The following is a 13,998-nucleotide window of genomic DNA, read 5'->3' on the forward strand; positions in this document are numbered from 1 at the left end:
AGTTTTCGATAATCATGGATTTATCGGTGGAGACCGTGTTTCCTAGCCTCAGTGCAGTGGGCAGCTGGGAGGAGGTCCTCTTGTTCTCCATGGACTTCACAGTGTCCCAGAACTTTTTGGAGTTGGAGCTACAGGATGCATAATCTTCGTTATTGTTATAGTTATATTCGTTTAGTTTATATAGCACATTTTTCTTACTTACCATTTTAAAACTGCATTGTTGTTTAAAGTGTCGTATGTCAGCATTTCATGATAAGGTCTACAACTGTTGTATTCGGCGCATGTGACCAATAACACTTGATTTGATTATCTTTCTCTCTCTCATTGCATTCCTCCATCCTGATGGTAATGATGTGATTTGACCCACGGGCATCCGCGGGGCGGCATGGGGGCCGGGAAGGACCCTGCTATTGCCTCTCCTTTTTTAGGAAGGTCAACAAGGCAGGGGGCATCTGGCATTAGTAATAAAGTCCTGTGTAATGGTCTCTGTGGTATCTGTTCTCTTTCTCGACCAGTGAGCTGTGCACCCTTGAAGCACTGCCCAGGCATTCTCATGCTAATACACAAATGGCTGACAGCAGATGGGAAACATTTGGTTCTTGTTCACTTGTAAAGTAATAATGTGCCTGTTACCATTATTTTACTTTCTGCTCTTCCGCTCTGTATTATAAAACAGAGAGACAGCAAGTTTACAATGGAGGCCATCTTCTTAGGTGGCCTGACGCAGAGAGAGGGTTGAGTGTACGTGTGACTGTTGAGAAATGGAAAATCTAAGGAGAGTAATGGAGAGACAGTCCCAATCGTTCTCAGGTTGACTCAGTGGGAAAAACAAAACATTTTAGGTCCAGAACAAGGGTAAACCACAGTCATTTAATTATACTATAAGGAAAATGTTAACAATGACTTAATAAAAGTGTGTGTGTGTGTGTGTGTGTGTGTGTGTGTGTGTGTGTGTGTGTGTGTGTGTGTGTGTGTGTGTGTGTGTGTGTGTGTGTGTGTGTGTGTGTGTGTGTGTGTGTGTGTGTGTGTGTGTGTGTGTGTGTGTGTGTGTGTGTGTGTGTGTGTCTTTGTTGAACTATCCTTGTGGGTACTAAAAGACATTCGGATAAGTGGTGTAATTTTGTCGTTCCCCATGAGGTAAAATGCTATTTTAGGTTTAGGGGTTAGGTTTAGGGTTACAATTAGGGTTAAGGTTAGGTATAGGGTTAGGAGTTAGGGTTAGGTATCATTTTAGGGTTAGGGATTTGGGGTTAATGTTAGGCTTAGGGTTAAGGTCAGGGTTAGGTTAAGTGTTAAGGTTAGGGAAAATATGATTTTGGATGGGAATCAATTATTTGGTCCCTAGGAGCATAGCAATATGTAACTATGTATGTGTGTGCCACGTGCACGTGTGTGAAAGCCCATGAGAAAAAGGGAAATTGTACCCTCCCTACTGCGATTTTATTGGTTCCTGACATCACAGAGGCTACCTTTGCTAAAAGTATAAGCAGACTAATTGGCTGAAGACATGACATTCTTCCTCTCTGATGTTTTGCAGAAGTTTGATACAACAACTGCAATGTGGAGTAGACAGAGGTGCTGAAGTTACCATTGCCTCGTCTTTTTGACCTGGCATTACACATGGACATTTAATTTAAACAATAAACAAACATAACCTACGTGTCATCTTTTAGTCGTGGCTAGGCTACTTATAATGCTGTTTTGTTGATAAAGGATTATTTTTATGCGGGACTGCCAGCCTATATAAACGAAATTTGACATTTAGAATTGCACTGCATATTCGACAGTTTTTGTTTTATGTTGACACAGACTTACACTATTATTTATTATAGAGTACAGCTCGAGCTCTGGGACACATGTGAGGGTTATTTTGGTGTGCTCAGGTAGCCTAAGAGCTGTCCTCTCTATTTCTTAATGGCAAGACCCAAGAATGTCTGCTTAGCATGGCTGTGGCTCCTGAACCGGCGACCCAAGGACCGTTATGGCTTTTAGAACAGTCTATTCGAACCCCCTGTCCCGAAGCATTTTTAAAAAATTCGTGGTTATGCTGTGTTCTCTCCTCACCTCCATGTACCTCCTCCACTGCCTCACGGACCGCTGTAGCAGCATGCCCACGCCGGTGAAAGCCTCCGGCCAAGTCGTGGGCTTTTTCGCATCGGAACTACAAGACTTGATGTCGCTGAGGAGGAAAAGACTGTTAAAGAAATGGACCACGGAGTCCAAGGTGCGCTTGAGCTACGAGAGCGCTGACGACACTAAACGGATCTCTAAGGACTCACGGTTCGACGATACTGATAAGAGACAGGTTTTGTACGAACCGGGACCTCAGGTGGACAGCGATAGCGAGAACCGGGAATTGTCGCGTGATATCCAGCTTTCATTGGATGACATCGTTTCTTCGAAGAGATTGTCACACCGGTTTACAGTGAAGACGGGAAGTACCGGTAAACTCAGTCCACTTGGAGAGGGGAGAAAGGAGCTGCCCCAGGCGCTGATCATTGGGGTGAAGAAAGGAGGGACGCGCGCGCTACTCGAGTTCCTCCGCGTGCATCCAGACATCAGAGCTGTGGGAGCCGAGCCGCACTTCTTCGACCGCAACTACGAGAATGGACTGGAGTGGTACAGGTAAATGTAAAGAAGAAAAAACGTTAAATATAGGTGAAATAATTATACGTTTTATTGTTATTATTATTATTATGAGTAGTAGTATTACTATTAGTAGTAATATTATAATATTATGTGCAGCCTATGCCTTATGTATACTTTTCCCAAACTAACTGCTGAGTTAAATAGTGTTTGCTGAAAAGTTTTCAAAGCTGTGCTGTTAAATGCAACGCCAGTGCCTCTCGCTTGTTCACCATTGGGATAATACCATTGGGATAATACAAATGGCCCCGGTTGTATAGCATGCTTCTTTGCTATTACTTCATTGCATTTTCTATTTGGACAACCTGGTGCTCTATAGTTCTACTTTATTCAGGTGTTCAACCAGTGTCAATGTTGTGGGAAAGCTCTAATCACACCAACATATATCTTATAATTCACTACGGATTCATTCGATATTTTCTGTAGCCTAAAATGAACACTGCATAGTTATGACCTATAAACTAACGAGATGGTTGTCCTACCCAATTATATATTGTTTACATGTTCATTTGTAACAGTAGTTTACATGCCTAAGTAGCCAATCTAAGCAATAAGTAAATATTTTATTAATTTATCAAAACTTATCTTGGTGAAATTCGTTAAACGAATCTACTGTCTAGGCTTAATGGCAGAGCTCTGCTATGTATGATATCACCTTGTAAAATGTATCGAAATATATGTCTATTAACATAAATAAGGACACTTTCCATATGAAATAAAGTATATACATCCAATGTAAAAAATTGACCTAATTGCTGTCTTGTAAAGAATTGATTTTTTTTTTTTTTTTTTTTTTTTTTTAATACAATAGAACAACTGTTTTTCATAGGCCTATTCAACATCACCAACAGTTGAATTGGGAGCTAAAAGTAAACATTTTCAATTTCAAGGATTATATGGAAAAGGCCCAGATTTAAGTAACAAGTAAAGTACCGCTTCCAAAGTGAATAGCACTTTATTAACGTGCTGATGGAGTAGGGTCAATGTCTGACCTGAAATAAATATTCTGAACAAACTCTAGATACACATAATTACACACAGACACTTGCTTCCCCTCAATCCCCTCTCTTCTTTGAGAGTTACCGTATTGTATTTCACTTTTCTCTCTCTGTGTTAAATTGATTTGTGATTGATTTTTATCAGTAGCTTCATGTTCATGTGTGTGTGTGTGTTCTCTCTCCAGGGGAGAGTGCCTCTCCCCTCGCACTGTGTCTGTGTGTAACGAGGCATTGCCGACACTGCAGCTCTGTTAGTAAGAAGGATTAGGGTTGTAAGAAGGATTAGGGTTATAATGAAGGGTTACCTGAGTGTCTCCAGAGTTATAATTCACCTTTTGATTGAGTTAACACCAAGCAGCTCACTTTAAAAGCCTGGAGAATCTTCTGCTCTCACCCGGGCCCCTCCCTCTAACTCCCCCAAACTCCCTTTCCAGCCTCAGCCCCCTCTCATATATTAGCACTCCTACCCTCTCCCCACACACAGATACATCCCTCTTTGTGCCTCTCTGAGAGTGAATACTCTATATTTTAGCCATCACTCTTTATTTCTTTCTTTTAAAGAAGAGCTACAAAAACGTGACTGACTAGTCAACCTGAGGGAGTGGATCTGCTGTGCGAACACTCCTGTCAACTCTGTTTCAGGGAGTCTGAGAGAGAGACCCTTTATTAATGGTCTTTGTGTGTGGACGCTTTTGATAGGAAGTACCAAAAAGCTCTGGAAATGTTTTCCTTCTCTTTTTTGTCTTTTGAACTGCTGAATGGAATGGGGGAAAAAAATTACAGATTATATAACAGACAACAATTTGATGAATGTGTGCAAATGAATAAGAAATAAGGAAACAAACGGACCCTGCGCTATTCATTCATCCTACTTGTCAAGACACTGTTAATTCATTCCACTTGTCAAGACACTGTTAGTTCATTCTACTTGTCAAGACACTGTTATGCTGCAATCTCCCTACCGGGATAAGTTTCATCAACAACCGCTGAATAGCATAGCGCTACATTCAATAAATATTACTACAAAAATTTATATTCATGAAATCACAAGTGCAATATAGGAAAACACAGTTTAGCCTTTTGTTAATCAACCTGTCGTGTCAGATTTTGAAATGATGCTTTACAGCGAAAGCAATCCAAGCGTTTGTGTAAGTTTATCGATCACACAACAAAACATTAAGTACACTTAGCATCAGGAAGCTTGGTCACGAAAATCAGAAAAGCAATCAAATTAATATTTTACCTTTGATGATCTTCGGATGTTTTCACTCACGAGTCTCCCAGTTACACAACAAACTTTTATTTTGTTCCATAAAGATTATTTTTAGATCCAAAATACCTCAGTTTGTTTGTCAACAGGAAAGAGAGGTCATGACAACGTAGACGAAAATTCCAAATAGTTTCCATAATGTCCACAGAAACTTGTCAAACGTTTTTTATGATCAATCCTCAGGTTGTTTTTAAAATATATAATCGATAATATATCAACCGCAAATGTCTTTCACAGTAGGAGAGGGAAAAACAATAGCTGTCCAAATTTTGTTGCGTGAGCAAAACTCATGTGACCACTTGACGCGATGTTATCGTTCTGGCTCATTTTTCAAAATAAAAGCCTGAAACTATGTCTGAAGACTGTTGACACCTCGAGGAAGCGATAGGAAAAGGAATCTGGTTCATATCCCTTTAAATCCAGCAAAGGGAGGCTATGGAACATGGAGTTTTCAAAATAGAAGCCACTTCCTGTTTTGTTTTTCCTCAGGGTTTCGCCTGCAATATCAGTGCTGTTATACTCACAGACAATATTTTGACAGTTTTGGAAACTTTATAGTGTTTTCTATCCAATACTAATAATTATATGCATATATTAGCAACTGAGACTGGGGAGCTGGCCATTTACAATGGGCACCTTTTCATCCAAGCTACTCAATACTGCCCCTGCAGCCATAAAAAGATAATTCATGCTACTTGTCAAGACACTGTTAATCAGAGGTGTGGACTCGAGTCACATGACTTGGACTTGAGTCAGATTCGAGTCACAAATATGATGACTTGCAACTCGACTTTGATTTGAACACCAATGACTCGTGACTTAACTTGGACTTGAGCCTTTTGACTCAAACTGACTTGATACCCTCCCCAAGCCCAAATATACTGTATGAAAATGATGCGATTAAAAAAGTGTACAGTGCATCAACTCTTTATTTAATGGTTTACAGTTTGAATCGGACAGCAGCCAATCAAATTGGGCCAGCTGAGAAAAAGTTGCGCGTGGAAGAGCAGAGGAATGTCTGCGAGTGAACTCAGATGGAGCCCATGGAAAGATGATACCGCAAATTATTATTTGCGGATATAAATACTACACTGAAAAAGATATAAAGACTACATCACTGAGAATAATCAGGCTGTTGTGGAGGCAAAAGGGAGTCCTACCTAGTAGTAGATAGGTGTACCTAATAAAGTGTACAGTAATGTCAAATCTGAAAACATGTTCTGGAAATGCGGTACATGGGACCTTAGAATCAGTGTCTGATAAATAATGATGATGAAATATTACATCCATAGATAATGTAGTCCAATTGGTTCATGTTCCACAATAATTGGTGTCAATGGATCTTGTTATCCTGAAACTTTCATGATTTTATTAACTTGGAATATTGTTTGTTAGTTTCCATAAAACTATGCATTAAGAGTAATGCAACAGTTACTTATCATTTTGAGCAGTTGTATCAATTGATAGTCAGATCATTGTAATGAAATGAATAAACATTCATCTCAGATGTAATGTGTGAATTGCATTTTGAAATGGTAATACTTTGATGTTAAGTTGTGTCATTTTGAACAGGTGATTTTAGTTCAATGAACAAATGATCTTAGCTTTATGTGTATTGTATCCAAGCAATTGGGAAAAGTGTTAGAGTTTTGAAAAAATAGCATTTTGATCATTGGTTGTGAATTTTGTGTTTGGAGATTTGAAAAAATGACATCAAGGTTCCAAAATGAGTGCTAAAGTGATTGTAAAAAACGAATTCATTCTACTTTTCAAGGCACTGTTCTATATCCCATAGTATACTCCATTCCATAGTATACTCTATCCCATATAATACTCTATCTCATATAGTATATCATTTCTCCATGCCATACTTAGTATACTCCATCCCATACATAGATTACTATATCCCATAAAATACTCTGTCACGTGGTATACTCTATCAAATAGTATACTCTATCCCATAGTATAATCCATCTGATACATTATGCTACATCCCATACTTATTATACTGTATCCCATTGTATACTCTATCCCATAGTATACTCCATTCCATAATATACACTATCCTATATCACACTCTATCCCATAGTATACACCATCCAATACTTAGTATACTCCATCCCATACTTATTATACTGTATCCCATTGTATACTCTATCCCATAGTATACTCCATTCCATAATATACACTATCCTATATCACACTCTATCCCATAGTATACACCATCCAATACTTAGTATACTCCATCCCATACTTATTATACTGTATCCCATTGTATACTCTATCCCATAGTATACTCCATTCCATAGTATACACTATCCTATATCACACTCTATCCCATAGTATACACCATCCCATACTTAGTATACTCCATCCCATAAATAGTATATGATGTAGTGTACTATTTACGGTATGTAGTATACTATTTGTGGGATGGAATATACTATGTGTGTGATGGAGTATAGTATGTATGGGAAGGAGTATACAACATATGGGATGGAGTATACTTAGGGATGGAGTATATGATGTACGGGATAGAGTATACCAATTGTTTTCTCCATCCCGTACAAAGTATACTCCATCCAATACTTAATATACGCCATCCCAGATATAGTATACTCCATCACATACATATTATTCTCCATCCCATTGTACACTTCATCCATACATGGTATACTCCATCCCATAATATACTCTATTTAGTACAAAGTTTACTCTGGCCATTACTTAATATACTCCATCACATACATAGTATGTTCCATAGTATACTCCATCACATTCATAGAATTCTCGAACTCAAACATAGTATACTCCTTCCCATAGTTTGCTCCGTCCCACAGTATTCTACATCAAATAATTTTCTTCATCCCATAGAACACTCCATCCCATTGTATACTCCATCCCATTGTATACTCCATCCAATATTATACTCCATCTCATATATAGTATACGTCATCCCATAGTACACTACATCTCATGTAAAGTATACGTCATCCCACAGTATACTCCATCTCATATATAGTATACGTCATCCCATAGTATACCCCATCTCATATTTAGTACACGTCATCCCATAGTATATTCCATCCTATACAGTCTACTACATCCCATAGTATGCTTATAGTATGTATGGGATTAAGTATACACAGTATGGGATGGAGTATACTACGTATAGCATGCAGTATACTATGTGTATTATGTAGTATACTATGTATAGGATGTAGTATACTATTTATGTTCATGGAGTATGCTAAGTATGGGATGGAGTATGCTGTGTATGGGATGGAGTGTACCATGGGATGGAGTTGATTTTTTTTTTTTTTACCTTTATTTAACTAGGCAAGTCAGTTAAGAACAAATTCTTAATGTCAATGACGGCCTAGGAACAGTGGGTTAACTGCCTGTTCAGGGGCAGAACGACAGATTTGTACCTTGTATGTATGAGATGGAGTATACTATCTATGGGAAGGAGTACACTATGTATGTGATTTTGTATACTATTTACGGGATGTAGTATACTATTTATGTTATGGAATATACCATGTATGTGATGGAGTATAGTATGTGTGGGAAGGAGTATACAATGTATGGGATGGAGTATACTTCGTGAGGGTGTTTACTATTTATGCTATATAGTATACTTTGTATTGGTTGAAGTATTCAAAGGGATGGAGTAAAATATACATGAGATGGCGTATACTATGTACTATACTATAGGATTGGAGTATACTATGTATTGGAATGATTATACAGTAGTATACTCCATCCTATAAATAGTATACTCCATCCCGTACATAGTATTCTCCATCCAATACTTAATATACTCCATCCCATATATAGCGTGATCCATCACATACATATTATAGTCCATCCCATAGTGTTCTCCATTCCATATATAGTATACTCCATCCCATAGTACACTTCTTCATTGTTTTCCAATATGCTCCATTTAATACATTGTATACTTCAGCGCTTACTTAGTTTACTCCATTCCATATGTAGTATTCTCCATCCCATAGCATACTCCATCACATACATAGTATACTCCTACTCATACATATTATACTCCATCCCATAGTTTACTTCATCCCATAGTTTCTTCGATCCCACAGTATTCTACATCCAATAGTTTACTTCATCCCATAGAATAATCCATCCCATTCTATTCTCCATCCCAGTTATAGTATACTCCATCCCATACGACACTTCATCCCATACATCATTTTCTCCATCCCATAGTATACTCCATCACATACATAGTATACTCCATCACATATATAGTTTACTCCATCACATACATGGTATACTCCAACTCAAATTTAGTGTACTCCATCCCATAGTACACGTCATCCCATACATTGTATTCTCCATCCCGTAGTATACTATATTTAATACATAGTATACTCTAGCCCTTACTCAGTATACTCCATCCCATATGTAGTATGCTCCATTCCATAGAGTACTCCATCACATACATAGCATACTCCAACTCAAACATAGTGTTCTCCATCCCATAGTTTACTCCATCATATAGTTTACTCCATCCTACAATATTCTACATCCAATAGTTTACTTCATCCCACAGAATACTCCATCCCATTGTAAACTCCATCCCATATATAGTATACTCCATCCCATAGTATACTCCATCTGATAGTATACTCCATCACATACATAGTATACTCCATGTGATAGTATACTCCATCACTGTCACGCCTTGGTCATTGTATTTTGTGTTTTTGTTATATGTTTGGGTAGGCCAGGGTGTGACATGGGTTTATATGTTGTTTTCGTATTGGGGTTTGTATTATTTGGGATCGCGGCTGATTAGGGGTGTTGTATAGGCTTGGCTGACTGAGGCGATTCTCAATCAGAGTCAGGTGATTCTTGTTGTCTCTGATTGGGAACCGTATTTAGGGAGCCATAGTTTCGCTTTATATTTCGTGGGTGATTGTTCCTGTCTCTGTGTAGTGTTCACCAGATAGGCTGTAATAGGTTTCTCGTTCCGTTTGTTGTTTTTGTATTGAGTTATTTCATGTATCACGTTTTCATTCATTAAAGATCATGAGTAACAAACACGCTGCATTTCGGTCCGACTCTCTTCCTTCAACAGACGAACGCCGTTACAATCACATACATAGTATACTCCATCTGATAGCATACTCCGTCACATACATAGTATGCTGCAACTCAAGCTTAGTGTACTCTGTCCTATAGTATATTCTCCATTCAATATTATACTCCATCCCATAGTATGCGCTATCCCATGAATAGTTTACTCCATCCCATACATAAACTCAACAAAAAAAGAAATGTCCCTTTTTCAGGATCCTGTCTTTCAAAGATAACTCGTAAAAATCCAAATAACTTCACAGATCTTCATTGTAAAGGGTTTACACACTGTTTCCCATGCTTGTTCAATGAACCATAAACAATTAATCAACATGCACCTGTGGAACGGTGGTCGTTAAGACACAAACAGCTTACACACAGTAGGCAATTAAGGTCACAGTTAAGTAAACTTAGAACACTAAAGAGGCCTTTCTTCTGACTGAAAAACACCAAAAGAAAGATGCCCAGAAAGATGCCCAGGGTCCCTGCTCATCTGTGTGAATGTGTCTTAGGCATCCTGCAAGAAGGCATGAGGACTGCAGATATGGCCAGGGCAATAAATTGCAATGTCCGTACTGTGAGACGCCTAAGACAGTGCTACAGGGAGAAAGGACAGACAGCTGATCGTCCTCGCAGTGGCAGACCACGTGTAACAACACCTGCACAGGATCGGTACATCCGAACATCACACCTGCGGAACAGGTACAGGATGGCAACAACAACTGCCCGAGTTACGCCAGGAACGCACAATCCCTCCATCAGTGCTCAGACTGTCCGCAATAGGCTGAGAGAGGCTGGACTGAGGGCTTGTATGCCTGTTGTAAGGCAGGTCTTCACCCGACCTCACAGGCAACAACTTTGCCTATGGGCACAAACCCACCGTCGCTGGACCAGACAGGACTTTGCAAAAAGTGCTCTTCACTGACGAGTCACGGTTTTGTCTTACCAGATGTGATGGTCGGATTCATGTTTATCGTCGAAGGAATGAGCGCTACACCGAGGCCTGTACTCTCGAGCGGAATCGATTTGGAGGTGGAGGGTCCGTCATGGTCTGGGGCGGTGTGTCACAGCATCATCGGACTGAGCTTGTTGTCATTGCAGGCAATCTCAACGCTGTGCATTACAGGGAAGACATCCTCCTCCCTCATGTGGTACCCTTCCTGCAGGCTCATCGTTTCTTTTTTTGAGATTAGTATACTCCATCCAATAGTGTACTCCATCCCATGGTATTCTCCATCCCACCCATCCCATATATAGTATACTCCATCCCATAATATACATCCCATAGTATACTCCATCCCATACATAGCATACTACATCCCATAGTATACTTCCAGAAACCCATGTTTTTGTCTTTCCATGTTTTACTAGTATTATTTTGGATTCAGTTGTTTGGATGAAAAGTTTGTTGCTGGTTTGTACTCCAAATCCCAGGCATACATTACAAGATCCAGATGTAAATATGTAATGCTGGTTTGTACTCCAAATCCCAGGCATACATTACAAGATCCAGATGTAAATATGTAATGCTGGTTTGTACTCCAAGTCCCAGGCATACATTACAAGATCCAGATGTAAATATGTAATGCTGGTTTGTACTCCAAATCCCAGGCATACATTACAAGATCCAGATGTAAATATGTAATGCTGGTTTGTACTCCAAATCCCAGGCATACATTACACGATCCAGATGTAAATATGTAATGCTGGTTTGTACTCCAAATCCCAGGCATACATTACAAGATCCAGATGTAAATATGTAATGCTGGTTTGTACTCCAAATCCCAGGCATACATTACAAGATCCAGATGTAAATATGTAATGCTGGTTTGTACTCCAAATCCCAGGCATACATTACAAGGTCCAGATGTAAATATGTAATGCTGGTTTGTACTCCAAATCCCAGGCATACATTACAAGGTCCAGATGTAAATATGTAATGCTGGTTTGTACTCCAAATCCCAGGCATACATTACAAGATCCAGATGTAAATATGTAATGCTGGTTTGTACTCCAAATCCCAGGCATACATTACAAGATCCAGATGTAAGTATGTAATGCTGGTTTGTACTCCAAATCCCAGGCATACATTACAAGATCCAGATGTAAATAGTAATGCTGGTTTGTACTCCAAATCCCAGGCATACATTACAAGATCCAGATGTAAGTATGTAATGCTGGTTTGTACTCCAAATCCCAGGCATACATTACAAGATCCAGATGTAAATATGTAATGCTGGTTTGTACTCCAAATCCCAGGCATACATTACAAGATCCAGATGTAAATATGTAATGCTGGTTTGTACTCCAAATCCCAGGCATACATTACAAGATCCAGATGTAAATATGTAATGCTGGTTTGTACTCCAAATCCCAGGCATACATTACAAGATCCAGATGTAAATATGTAATGCTGGTTTGTACTCCAAATCCCAGGCATACATTACAAGATCCAGATGTAAATATGTAATGCTGGTTTGTACTCCAAATCCCAGGCATACATTACAAGGTCCAGTTGTAAATATGTAATGCTGGTTTGTACTCCAAATCCCAGGCATACATTACAAGATCCAGATGTAAATATGTAATGCTGGTTTGTACTCCAAATCCCAGGCATACATTACAAGATCCAGATGTAAATATGTAATGCTGGTTTGTACTCCAAATCCCAGGCATACATTACAAGATCCAGATGTAAATATGTGGAATATTACTTTGTCTCCTCCCATGTCTGAATTTTTTAAACATTAATTTTCATAACTCTTTTGTAATTATCATACTTTCCTACATCAGTCTAGTCGTCAAGCCAAATAGCTTGACTGATGCTGTTCCATGTATGAAAAGTTGCACCAAGAAAATACATTCACTCAGAGCTGTTGGTGAAAAGTGGTTTAAATTCCCAGCATTTTCTTTGAGCTCCACTTCCAAGTTGTTCATATTTTGTCAAGGTTAGGTGTCAATTAAGTCAGTGGCAGAGTTGAGAGTGTAGCCTTGTTTGTTGCTGTCAGACATCTCACTCATCATTGGGCCTGTGAAGAGGTCTGGAGGATCTGTGGAAAGGAAAGGCTGGCAGCTTTTTGGTGGGGAGGAGAAGCATCTCAGCAGTTAGCTCTATTACTGTGGATGCCTTGAGTGGTGGGAGGAATTTCTATAGATTTCGATTATAGCAAAGTATATACAGGCCCACAGAAACAATGCATTTATGGGACTTTGCAATTGTCCATATTCCATAAATGAATTAGTTAGCCTTTATTGTGGTAGTCTGAAACAGACTGTAAGGTTCAGTAATAGCAGGTCTACCCTTGTGCTTTGGCACAAATCATGATAAAGCAGGAAGGCAGTTATCTCTGTACTCAAGTAGTGTCTTGACTACTTGACATGTCCTCTAGAAATTAGACATGGTGTGCACCCCCCCAACCCCCTCCTCCAGTGGCTCTGTACCTGGCTGACTGAGAGTCCCTGCTTGCTGCAGGTAGTCATGTGAAAGCAGGACACCAGCTGAAACATGGAGCCCTACCCGTTTGTTTGTGTGTGTGCGTGTACGTGCGTGTGTGTTTGTGTGCATGTGTGTGTGTGTATATGTGTTTGCGTGTGTGTGCGTGCGTGTGTGTGTGTGTTTGCGTTTGCATGTGTGTGCATGTATGTGTGTACTTGCTACATATGTGCTGTATGCATCTGCAGTGTACAGCTGGCAGTCGACGTTGGTCTTTGATCTGGCTTGGTCAGAAGTCCAACTATGACATATTCCTTCCAATTTTAAACAGAGCCATTGAGTTGAAAATGGGCTCAATATCCGCTGTCTCTCTCCTCCCTCTCTTTTTCTGTATTTCTCTCTCTTACTCACCTACAGTATGGTCTCTCTGAGTGTTTGATATAGATGCAATACTATGGCTCAGTTGATTTATCTGATTTTCCTTGTTATGAAGGTGCTAGTCTACTGGTCTACTGGAAAACACAAAGCTGCATTGAAGT

At 39.4% G+C, this 13,998-nt stretch overlaps 1 pseudogene; it reads left to right on the top strand.

Moving 5' to 3' along the window:
* The first annotated feature begins 1,660 nt into the window (after positions 1-1,660).
* LOC124037322 overlaps positions 1,661-13,998 on the top strand; it is a 91,136-nt pseudogene continuing 78,798 nt past the window's right edge.

Source organism: Oncorhynchus gorbuscha, linkage group LG06 (genome assembly GCF_021184085.1).
Source record: "Oncorhynchus gorbuscha isolate QuinsamMale2020 ecotype Even-year linkage group LG06, OgorEven_v1.0, whole genome shotgun sequence".
In the NCBI taxonomy this organism is placed as follows: Eukaryota; Metazoa; Chordata; class Actinopteri; order Salmoniformes; family Salmonidae; genus Oncorhynchus; species Oncorhynchus gorbuscha.